The sequence below is a fragment of the Lytechinus variegatus genome, chromosome 4 (assembly GCF_018143015.1).
Source record: "Lytechinus variegatus isolate NC3 chromosome 4, Lvar_3.0, whole genome shotgun sequence".
NCBI lineage: Eukaryota > Metazoa > Echinodermata > Echinoidea > Temnopleuroida > Toxopneustidae > Lytechinus > Lytechinus variegatus.
This window is the reverse complement of record NC_054743.1, coordinates 4,345,532-4,358,944: the sequence shown is the minus strand read 5'-3', so window position 1 is coordinate 4,358,944 and position 13,413 is coordinate 4,345,532.

Below are 13,413 nucleotides of genomic sequence, written 5' to 3'. Positions count from 1 at the left end.
AAACAACGCGAGAGTGCAGCGCGAGCTAAAAAGTTTGTGTAAATCAAACAAAATCACAATTTGTGTAAATCAAACAAAATAATGAAATCTTAATGTGCGAGCTAACATATTGTGTGCAAATTAATTTAAGAACTGATATATGAAGTGTCGTGTAATCATCTTGAATGAGATTCATCACACATGCAATGTGAGCGCGAAGCGCGAGCGAAATTTTGTATATAAAGTCTATTTTCCAATGCATCCCCTTACCTTGTTCTTGCTTCCTTTCGGGGTCGGCCGGCTGTTACGAGGCTGCAAATTACACATCATGGGTATAATACCCCTTTCTTACTTTTCTTTCTGTTTTTCGTAGTTTGTATCAAGATAAAGAGTTCACTTTTTTCCGCAGGTACTCAAAAAATAGGGGGCCGGCTCGGCCCCCTCCTGGATCCGCACCTGCTTTCCGATTGTCCTGTCAAGCAAAATACATAATGAAACTTGGTAAAAGATTCAATATCCCCTTGATAATAGGAAACATGTCTCTTATAGGTGCCATAACATAATTTGTTTCACATGATAAAAGGATTTGAATAATCACAAATTCTCCCAATTAATAATGCAAATCTTCTTACTTGGGTTGACAAAATGGCTTATTTTCTTGTTTATGAATGACAATTCAAAGTTAAAAGAAGTTTAAATGAAAAGGAAAATAATTCAGGTAAATAAATAAATTTGCCATTTAAAAAATAAAAAAATTGTATGCCCTTTTATTCACTTTACTTGGTCCCCTAAATGCTATTGCACTTGGGCATGCCAGTGTTTTTATGGTTGCCCAAGATGCACTCCACCTGTTAAATCCCCTAGTTAGTCTTCAAAACCCTTGATTTTTTTTATATCGAATATTGGTCCAACTTCACACTCATTTTAATATCAAACCTGAAAATCAAACTGTCCATCTTTTCAGTTTAAATTTTGAATATCCAACCAACTTCCTGTCGGTCAAAATTCATGCACTGCGCTGCATTTTTTAAATAATCTCTTCTCTCATCAAACAAACTTCACCATAGTAGAATATTACATTCATGATCATAAATTAAAAAGCGATATCAAATCAAATTACACCATAATTATAAAAAATGTTTAAGAATATACAAATATTGTGATCAACTCATTCATACATTTGACAATTTAAATTCAGTAAAAAAATGTCATGAATGAATTATAAATCAATTCAGTTTGTTCTCAAAATATCTGATATACATTTTTGGCTAACAAGATTGATTCCAATATATATAAGGAATATATATTATTGTATCTTACATTTATGGACATACTGAATATATAGTGTCTAACAGTCCAAAACAGTACAACCTAAAATCAAACAAATTATTCACTATATGTTTTTAATTGCTGTATCACAAAAAACCTCCGTAAAGAAACTTGAAAGTTATTGAAATACTACTAGTAAGATTTATGAGAGAATATTTGATATTCACTTGAGATATGATCCGGTGAGAAGATTTAATGAGAGAAGATTTATTATTTAATACGCACGTGTATGATGATCGAAAACGTAGATGGCGCTCTTTAATCAATATACTTGAAAGAAAGGACAAGTCTGCTCAGAAACGAGCGATGTGGTTGTTGGCTGTGCGAACAACAAAATCACAGAGCAGGAAATGGAAAGCGATTTCCGATTTCGTCTTCGCTGTTTGCGTTTTTCCAAACGGAATCACAGAGCGAAAAGCGTGTTCTGATTTTGTTTTTGATACATAAAAACACAAATATAAAGTAAGAAATAAAAAAGAACCCAAAAGCGTTTCTGATTTCAGTATTCTGTTTTTGATCAACAAAAACGAAATCACAGCACGTTTATTTTTCTCGCAGTGATTTCGTTTTTGTGTTTTCAAAGACCGAACCACGATGCTGATTTCCGTTTTCGCTCTGCGCTGATCGGAAAGGAAAAACAAATTATCCATTAGTACCTGGTTCTAATGGATAATTTGTTTTTCCTTTCTGATCAGCTGATTTTAATATTAAACCTGAAAATCAAAATGTACTTCTTTACAGTTTGAATTTTGAATATCCAACCAATTTCCTGCCGGTCAAAATGCATGCACTGCGCTGCATTTTTTTTTTAATAATCTCTTCTCTCATCAAACAAACTCGATCAAACAAAATTAAAAAACAGTAAGATATAACATTTATAATCATACATTAAAAAGCGATATCAAATCAAATTACACGATAATTACAAAGTTTGGTTAAGAATGTACAAATATTGTGATCAACACATCCACACATTTGACAATGCTTAACGAAAATTAAGTAAAACACTGACATGAATAAAATCTAAATCAATTGAATTTTCTCAAAATATCTGATATACATTTTTTTTCTAACAAGATTGATTCCATGAATATTATGAGGAATATATATTCTTTTCTCTCGCATTATTTTATACATACATAATAGGTGCGTAGTGCCCTTTGGTAAGGCATTAATCCTCAGTACCAGGTCCTTCGGAGGCGATTTTTAAGCTGTCGGTCGTCTGGTTGCTTGCTTACAAGCATTCATGCTTTCTTAGCAGGCAGGTAAAAAATCACCCTCACCACCACATATAATATTATGTATAAAATAATGTAAGAGAAAAGAAGAGAAAAGACATATTATTTCTAATTGAAAAAAACAGTAAACAACAGTACAACATAAAATCAAACAAATTATAAAACATTTCTTGATTGTTGTATCACAAAAAACATCTAAAGATGTAAAAAAATTTGTAAGTTATTAAAATACGACGAGTAAGATTTACGAGAGAAGAATTAGTATCCACGTGAGAGAAGATTTAATATTCACGCATGTACGTGTATAACGATCGAAAACGTAGAGGGCGCTCTTTAATATACTTGAAAAAAATGACAAGCCTGCTCAGAGACAAGCAGAGACCTATTTCGATATGGCTGTTGGCTGTGGGTGAAACAAACTCACCAAGCAGAAAATGGAAAGCAAGTTTCTGATTTCGTCTTCGCTGTTTGCGTTTTTCCAAACGGAATCACAGAGCGGAAAGCGTGTTCTGATTTTGTTTTTGATACATAAAAACACGAATCACAGAGCGAAAAGCGTGTTCTGGTTTTGTGTTTGATACATAAAAACACAAAAAACACAATTATAAAATGAGAAATCCGAAATAGCCCAAATTCATTTCTGATTTCAATATTCTGTGTTTGATCAACAAAAACGAAATCACAGCACGTTTTGTTCTCGTTGTGATTCCGTTTTTGTGGTTTCGAAGACCGAACCGCGATGCTGATTTTCGTTTTCGCTCTGCGCTGATCAGAAAGGAAAACGGAATTATCCATTAGTAACCTGATTGACCATCCGTACAAGTCAACGGGAAATATCTTTACCAGATGATTAGCGATCAAAGACCACACACAGTTCGCATGAACAAACGCCAGGTGTTGATCTGAAAACAGGGCCATTCGCACATCCGTTGTCAATAACAACCACGCTGCTTTTAGGGTAACCCGACACGGTTACACTTCGTAATTCCGAAGCTTCGTAATTCCGAAGGTTCGTAATTCCAAAACACGTAAATTGCCTATACCTCGATGTTCGTTAATCCAAAAACGAAAAAGGGTTTGTTAATCCGAACATTTGTGGCGTAATTCCGACGGTTCATTATTCCGAAGGTTCGATAATCCTAAAACAAAATTAGGTTCGTTGTTCCGAAGGTTCGATAATCCAAAAACGAAATAAGGTTCGTTGTTCCGAAGGTTCGTTAATCCGAAAACAAAATAAGGTTCGTTATTCCGAAGGTTCGTTAATCCGAAAACAAAATAAGGTTCGTTGATCCGAAAACGAAATAAGGTTTGTTTTTCCGAAGGTTTGTTAGTCCGAAAACGAAATAAGGTTCGTTGTTCCGAAGGTTCGATAATCCGAAAACAAAATAAGGTTCGTTGTTCCGAAGGTTCGATAATCCAAAAACGAAATAAGGTTCGTTGTTCCGAAGGTTCGTTAATCCGAAAACGAAATAAGTTCATTATTCCGAAGGTTCGTTAATCCGAAAAAGAAATAAGGATCGTTGTTCCGAAGGTTCGTTAATCCGAAAACAAAATAAGGTTCGTTGTTCCGAAGGTTCGATAATCCGAAAACGAAATAAGGTTCGTTGTTCCGAAGGTTCGTTAATCTGAAAACGAAATAAGGTTCGTTGTTCCGAAGGTTTGTTAATCCGAAAACAAAATAAGGTTTGTTGATCCGGAAACGAAATAAGGTTCGTTAATCCGAAAACGAAATAAGGTTCGTTAATCCGAAAACAAAATAAGGTTCGTTAATCCGAAAAATGAAGACCGGGAAAGCAGAGGCAGAGGTAAAGGGAGGGGGGCGGGGGACACTGTTGCCGTTCAATTATTATGAGGATGGGAAGGCATGCAAGGGCTGCCCAACGAATTTTCGTTGGGGGGGTGTTGCACCCACAAATGTAATAACGTCCACAAATGTAATAACACTTTACCCACAAATGTAATAACGCCCACAAATGTAATAACACTTTACCCACAAATGTAATAATTTCAACCACAAATGTAATAATGCACTTTACCCACAAATGTAATAATTTTTGATCGCCCACAAATGTAATAATGACTTTACCCACAAATGTAATAAATTTGAAGGGATTTTTGGCAAATCCGTTCTGAACTAAAATCGTATAGTAATGCGTTCATATAGCACAAAAGTGCAAAGTCTCTTTTCCTGACCCGGTTAATTAACAAATTATACTATAAATCAAAAGTCTTTATTCCAGACCCGGTTGTTTCAAAATAATAATATGAGCCCAAAGTCTTTATTCCAGACCCGGTTGTTTAAAAAATTATAATATAAGTACAAAGTCTTTATTCCAGACCCGGTTGTTTAAGAAATAATCATATGAGCCTAAAGTCATTATTCAAGACCAGATTGTTTCAAAATTGATAATATCAGTCCAAAGTCTTTTCTCAAGACCCGGTTGTTTAAGAAATAATCATATGAGCCTAAAGTCTTTATTCCAGACCAGATTGTTTCAAAAATGATAATATAAGTCCAAAGTCTTTTCTCCAGACCCGGTTGTTTAAAAAATTATAATATAAATCCAAAGTCTTTATTCCAGACCCGGTTGTTTAAAAAATAATAATATAAGTCCAAAGTCTTTATTCCAGACCCGATTGTTTCAAAAATGATAATATAAGTCCAAAGTCTTTTCTCCAGACCCCGTTGTTTAAAAAATTATAATATAAATCCAAAGTCTTTTTCCAGACCCGGTTGTTTCAAAAATTATAATATAAATCCAAAGTCTTTATTCCAGACCCAGTTGTTTCAAAAATAATATGAGCCCAAAGTCTTTATTCCAGACCCGGTTGTTTCAAAAATTATAATATAAGTACAAAGTCTTTATTCCAGACCCGGTTGTTTAAAAAATAATCATATGAGCCTAAAGTCTTTACTCCAGACCCGATTGTTTCAAAAATGATAATATAAATCCAAAGTCTTTTTCCAGACCCTGTTGTTTCAAAAATTATAATATAAATCCAAAGTCTTTATTCCAGACCCGGTTGTTTAAAAAATAATGTAAGTCCAAAGTCTTTTTCTAGACCCGGTTGTTTAAACAATTATAATATAAATCCAAAGTCTTTATTCCAGACCCAGTTGTTTCAAAAATAATAATATGATCCCAAAATCTTTATTCCAGACCGGGTTGTTTCAAAAATTAAAATACAAATCCAAAGTCTTTATTCCAGACCCGGTTGTTTAAAAAATAATCATATGAGCCTAATGTCTTTATTCCAGACCCGATTGTTTCAAAAATGATAATATCAATCTAAAGTTGTTTCTCCATACCGGTTGTTTAAAAAATTATAATATAAATCCAAAGTCTTAATTCCAGACCCGGTTGTTTAAAAAATAATAATATAGGTCCAAAGTCTTTATTCCAGACCCGATTGTTTCAAAAATGATAATATAAGTCCAAAGTCTTTTTTCCAGACCCGGTTGTTTCAAAAATTATAATATAAATCCAAAGTCTTTATTCCAGACCCAGTTGTTTCAAAAATAATATGAGCCCAAAGTCTTTATTCCAGACCCGGTTGTTTCAAAAATTATAATATAAATCCAAAGTCTTTATTCCAGACCCGGTTGTTTAAAAAATAATCATATGAGCCTAAAGTCTTTATTCCAGACCCGATTGTTTAAAAAATGATAATATAAGTCCAAAGTCTTTATTCCAGATCCGATTGTTTCAAAAATTATAATATAAATCCAAAGTCTTTATTCCAGACCTGGTTGTTTAAAAAATAATGTAAGTCCAAAGTCTTTTTCTAGACCCGGTTGTTTAAACAATTATAATATAAATCCAAAGTCTTTATTCCAGACCCAGTTGTTTCAAAAATAATAATATAAGTCTAAAGTCTTTCACCAGACCCGGTTGTTTCAAAAATTATGATATAAATCCAAAGTCTTTATTCCAGACCCCGTTGTTTCAAAAATGATAACATAAGTCTAAAGTCTTTCACCAGACCCGGTTGTTTCAAAAATTATGATATAAATCCAAAGTCTTTTTCCAGACCCTGTTGTTTAAAAAATTATAATATTAATCCAAAGTCTTTTTCTAGACCCGGTTGTTTAAAAAATAATCATATGAGCCTAAAGTCTTTATTCCAGACCCGGTTGTTTAAAAAGATATAATATAAGTACAGAGTCTTTTTTCCAGACCCGGTTGTTTAAAAAATAATCATATTAGCCTAAAGTCTTTATTCCAGACCCGATTGTTTAAAAATTTATAATATTAATCCAAAGTCGTTATTCCAGAACCGGTTGTTTAAAAAATAATCATATGAGCCTAAAGTCTTTTTTCCAGACACGGTTGTTTAAAAAGATATAATATAAGTACAAAGTCTTTATTCCAGACCCGGTTGTTTAAAAAATAATCATATGAGCCTAAAGTCTTTATTCCAGACCCGATTGTTTCAAAAATGATAATATAAGTCTAAAGTCTTTCACCAGACCCGGTTGTTTCAAAAATTATAATATAAATCCAACTCTCTTTCCAGACCCTGTTATTTAAAAAATCATAATATAAATCCAAAGTCTTTATTCCAGACCCGATTGTTTCAAAAATGATAATATAAGTCCAAAGTCTTTTCTCCAGACCCGGTTGTTTAAAAAGTTATAATATAAATCCAAAGTCTTTTTCCAGACCCTGTTGCTTCAAAAATTATGATATAAATCCAAAGTCTTTTTCCAGACCCTGTTGTTTAAAAATTGTAATATAAGTACAAAGTCTTTATTCCAGACCCGGATGTTTCAAAAATAATAATATGAGCCCAAAGTCTTTATTCCAGACCCGGTTGTTTCCAATATTATGATATAAGTCCAAACTAAGATACGATAATGATGTTCCGGTGGAATAAAAATGAGAATCGAGCCTAGTCTTCTCTCCAGACCCAGTTAATTAAAACTGGTTGAATCAAAGTCTTTGTTGTTGTTTTAAATTATACTGAACGTATTGTGAATATACGCGCTATGAGTAAATTAAAATCAAGCATAGTCTTTTCTCCAGACCCGGTTATTCAAAACTAAAACTAAAACCCTATAGTAATGCCTTCATATAGCACAAAAGTCCAAAGTCTTTTTCCAGACGCAGTAGTTTCAAAAATTATAATGTTAGTCCAAAGTCTTTTTTCCAGACCCAGTTATTTCAAAAATTATAATATAAGTCCAAACTAAGATACCATAATGATATTCCAGTGGAAAAAAAGGAAATCGAGCTTAGCCTTTTCTCCAAACCCTGTTATTCAAAAATTGTAAATAACAATACAACAACAACAAAAACCGTATAAAGACCCCATAATCTTATTAATGCTGGATAACATGGACATATAGCGTAGTCTTTCAGCCAGACCCAGTCATTTGTTTTTCAAAATAAGGCTAAGAGTAAAAATATAAATAACTCCAAATCTAATACCAAGCAATCCTTGAACCTAAGAACATGTTTTTAAAAAGAGGTTTAGAATGTTGTCTTTATTCCAGACTTAATTATTACAAAAATTACGAAAAAAAATCTAACATAAGACCCTATCATATTCTCTTGGAATAACATGAGTTGTAAAACGTACTCTTTCCTCCAGACCAAGTTATCTAAGAAATGAATTAAAAAAAGAAATTCAAATCTAAAACCAGTGTTCAAAATATACACCCAGTAAAAAATATGTCTGTACCCCACACTCAGATTCTTTTCTATAATAATACTAAGGCCTCTACAAAACATTGTAATTATGCATTTGCAAAGAAAACGTCCATTTTCCAGACTTGGTTATTATTTAAAAATAAAATTGTCTAAAACAAATACCCAATAATCTAACTACTGTGGAATAACATGGAGATCGATTGTAGACTTTCCTCCAGACGCAATTATTTCAAGGATAAAAAAACAATAAAACCCAACCCCCAACAACGAATCTAAGAACCAACAATCCTCCAAATTAAGACCAAGTACAAACGCACATGTTTAGAGCGTTGTCTCTATTCCAGACCCAGTCATTTAGAAATTAATTCAAACAATCTTAAAAACATAAGACTTTGTCATATTCTTATTCCTGTTGAATAACATTATTATTATGCTTAAACCTTCGTCTAGACCCAGCTATCTATAAGATAAACAAATATTGAAAAAAAATCAAAGCTAAGACCAATCTGTAAAATTAAACCCAGTTAAATGCTTGGGTTTAGAGAGTTGTCTTTACCCCACATCCAGTTCTCTTAAAATATAAATTAAGCAAAAGATTAATCTAAAAACTTAGACACCAGCATCTCCCAAACTATAAAACCCTGTGATAAGGCATACCGTAAGTTGGTATACAACTTGTTTTTGTTTGATGGAAGTGAAATAAATAAAATTGAATTGAATGGAATTGAATACCACAAAAACGTCAAATTAATAAAAGGTGTAAATATTCAGATCTGAATGGTACGCGCCTTATAAACCCAAAATAACAACAACAACAACAACGTTATTCTACATCAATGATATTGTGGCGTCTTTGTTAATATAGTTTGTTTGTTTTTATCGTTTCTAATAATAATTTCCTATTTTGAAATAACTGCATGGGTCTAGAGCAAAGACTACACCATATTTAAAGACTGGGCGTTGTGGCCTGCGCCTGTAATCCAAGCTGCGGGGAAGTTACAAGTTGATGCAGAGGGTCGAGGTTCGAGCCCTGGTCATGTCTTTCGGATGGTGACGTTAAAGGTCGGTCCCAGACGTAAATAATCACATCTGATTGATACACGTCTGACAAAACTCAAATACACACAAAAACACACAAACACTGGTCGTTGTGGCGTGCGCCTTTAATCCAAGTTATGTGGGGAAGTTACAAATTGATGCAGAGGTTCTATGTTCGAGCCCTGGGGGGTGTTTCACAAAGATTTAAGTAAGACTTAGAGTCGCACTTAAATGTCTAGTTGCGCGCAGGATAAAAGGCAATGCAGCATTGGCCAGATCATGCCAAGAGGACGCGCGCTACTGCGTATTGATCAATAAGATTGCGCGGTGCATATCATGTACGCGTCGACATTTAAGTGCGACCTAAGTCATACTTAAATCTTTGTGAAACACCCCCCTGGTCACGTCTTTCGGATGGTGACGTTAAAGGTCGGTCAAGACGTAAATAATCATTTCTGACTTAGACACGTCTGACAAAACTCAAACACACACACACACACGTTTGCCCCCTGGAAAGATTAAACCTCAAGATGTTGATGGACCTGAATCCACCGACGGGACAGCCTAACTCCGTAACTCTGGTACGGGTGTGGGAGGGGCCCTTCTTTCTTTGCCTGTCTCTCTTTCAGTCATTTCAAATCAGTTTTTTTTTCCTATCTTATCACTTCTTGATCACATAAATCCTCTCTCTCTCTTTACTTACTTAACGGGTCAATATAACCCAAGAAAATATATCCTAGGCCACTGAGATTATTGGAATTGTAACTAATAAAAAGAAATGCTGAATATATTCAAAATGGTGCTTGGTACACTGAAAATTTAAAATACCGAAGAACTTGTTAAAACTTTATCCCCTCTTGCTAGAATGATTTTCTTTTATAGAATATCTCATAGATCGTCGATCAACAACCTTATCGTTTACGGGAAGTAATCCCCATATTGTGTGCTGATATCTTATTGTTCAGTTTTTTGTTTTATATGTATTTAAAGGTTTTGTGTTTTTTTCATAAAAAAGGAATGAATATACAAGAAATAATAATAATAAACAAGTGGAATGTCTCTGGCCGTCTCACCTGCATCACGCGATTCAAAATAGCAGCAGTGCTGACTTTGAAAACTACTATAACTCGCACAAGATGTTAAGTGATACTTGGTTACTCTTATTTCCACGTTTTATGAACTAGACCAATACACTTACAGAGATAGGATGGTAATTCAACAAATACCCCCAATGTGGTCAAAATTCATTGACCTCACATGACCTTTGACCTTGATCATGTGACCTGAAACTTGCACAGGATATTCAGTAATACTTTATTACTCTTATGTCCAAGTTTCAAAAGTCAGATCAATAAACTTGCAAAGTTATGATGGTAATTCAACAGATACCCCCATTATGGCCAAAGTTCATTGACCTTTGACCTTGGTCATGTGACCTAAAATGCACACAGGATGTTCAGTGATACTTGATTACTCTTATGTCCAAGTTTTATGAACTAGACTAACATACTTTCAAAGTTATGATGGTAATTCACAAAAAAAACGAATCGGCCAAAGTTCATTGACCCTAAATGACATATGACCTTGACCATGTGACCTGAGACTTGCCCAGGATGTTCAGTGATACTTGATTACTATTATGTCCAAGTTTCATGAATCAGATCCAAAACCTTTTTAAGTTTTGATTGTAATTCATCAGATACCTCCAAATCGGCCAAAGTTCATTGACCCTAAATGACCTTTGACCTTGGTCATGTGACGTAAAACTCATGCAGGATGTTTGGTAATACTTGATTAACCTTATGTCCAAGTTTAATGAACTAGGTCTATATATTTTCTAAGTTATGATGATATTTCAAAAACTTAACCTCAGGTTAAGATTTGATGTTGACGCCGCCGCCGCCGTCGCCGTCGGAAAAGCAGCGCCTATAGTCTCACTCTGCTATGCAGGTGAGACAAAAAGAAGTAATAAAAATAATACTAAATAAAATTGTTACCCTACTTCTCATACAGTGGGTGGCAAAAATAGTCAATCATGACTTATTGCCAAATAAAAACATGGAATGGAATGGTTATCCCCTCTTGTTAGAATGTTTTTCTTTTATATAATATATCATAGATCGTCAATCAACAACTTTATCGTTTTTGGGAGGTAATCCCCCTATTGTTTACTGATATCTTATTTCTCATTTTTTTCATATGTATTTTCCTGACTTCAATGAACATACTGTTGAGATCCACATTATAAAATTAAAAATGCTGCGCGAAAGATTGCAATTCACGCTCACTCATGCATGAAATGTTGATTTGATAATTCATGAAATTTGCTCAAACGATTCAAATTGATAATGAATGACTAGTAATTCATCACATCATTCTCAAGCTTGCAAAGTCCAAAGGACTCGCCTCTCAAAAACTGAAAGAAATTGAAAGGCTAATTCCTGCCCACCCTAATGTTCATGCCCTTTGTTTATAAAGTGGGTAGTGCTCACTCAAGCATGAATAGTTTTCCACCTTTATTGGCTTTCTATACATATAGGAATTTTCCCCATAACGACATCTTTTTGCTTGGTAGCCATTTCAAAAGTGTTTTTTTTTTAGACGCACTGTATTGCAGTTTTGTTTAGAATTTTGTTTAAATCATTTCTGCATTGTTATTGAATTGGTCAGCTCGGGGACCGAGCTTTTCGAACGAAAGAGTTGTGTAACATAATGAAAAGTGTATTTAATGTTCAGCATGGTTTCGGAAGGGTATATGGAGTAGAATAATTTTAATCCATGTACGTATAATCGATTGTGTATAGATTTTTTTAGTGCAATTATCACTATTTCCTAAGAAATAATGATTATCTTAAAGTAATAATAATATAATGTATACAACTGTATGAATTTGTTACATATGTATTTTAAATCATTCTTTACTCTTCGAGTATGAAAATAAGGGAAAATTACCACTGTCGTCTCTGAAAAAGAATTATTCCATGAATTCAACGATTTCTTGAATAAGCTCTTAGTTCTCCCCTGACAAGCTGCTTGAGAAATCATTAAGCGAAATCGGGCTTCATTTGTAAGCCATTTGTAGGCCATTTGTAAGCCATGCGATTTACTTGAGATATCGTAACATTGAAATTACGGAGATACTGAATACTGGAATAACTACGATAATTAAGTTACTAAGAAGGAACAAAGTGTCAAATTACAGACTGGTTGTATAGTGAAGACGAATACGAACCAGCTCGTAAGGAGAGAAAGTCGGGTCGGCGTAAATATATGAAGAGTTTAGTTGCAAAAGGGGTTAGGTCCACTTTGGACCATTCCGAGAAAAAAAAAGTTTTCTTCTCTCTTACTGCATTATTCTTATGAGAAACCAAATTTTCATAATGTACTACCCTATCACGCGAACATGAAATTGGGTATAAAAGAAATCTGCATGTCTTTCATTTTTCCTATGGATTCTTTAAAAAATTATCATTGTGGAACTAATCCCTTTTGCAAATAAACTGAAATGAAACCGATCTAATTTGATTAAAAATGTGATTTGTCTTTGCCACTTTTATCCACGCTTTCATGTGAATTTCAAAATTTCTTTGTTTACATCAGAGCGACTAAGAATATAGAGGTTTTGAGACAGAAAACGATAAAATTTATTTAAAAATTTACCTAACCCCTTTTGACAAATGACCTCTTCAAATGAGTTTGTTTGCAAAAGGGGTTAGGTCCACTCCAAGAAAATCTTTTTTTTTATTCTCCTATATTGCAATATATTAATGCTGAACTAAATTTTCGTGATTCCCTTCAATGAGAGCATAAAATCGGGTATAAAAGAAATCTACCTGTCTTCATATTTGTTTAAATATTATTTTCCAAAAAAGTCTGTGTGGACCTAACCCCTTTTGCAACTGAACAGAAATGGACCTAACCGCCTTTTAAAAAAGGGGGATTTTTCTTTGGCATTTTATATCACTTTTTAATGGGAATTTCAACTTTTCTTTGGTATCATTTTATAGAGCTTCTAACAATCTATACATTAAGACGTAAAAAAAATCAAATTTGATGAAAAATGGACCTAACCCCTTTTGCAAGTGAGCTCCTCATATATGTAAATATATAAACTCCCCATTTTATTTTTTTAGAATCCTCCAGACTGTACAAAGGCCAGGAAAATTGTTTGTAAC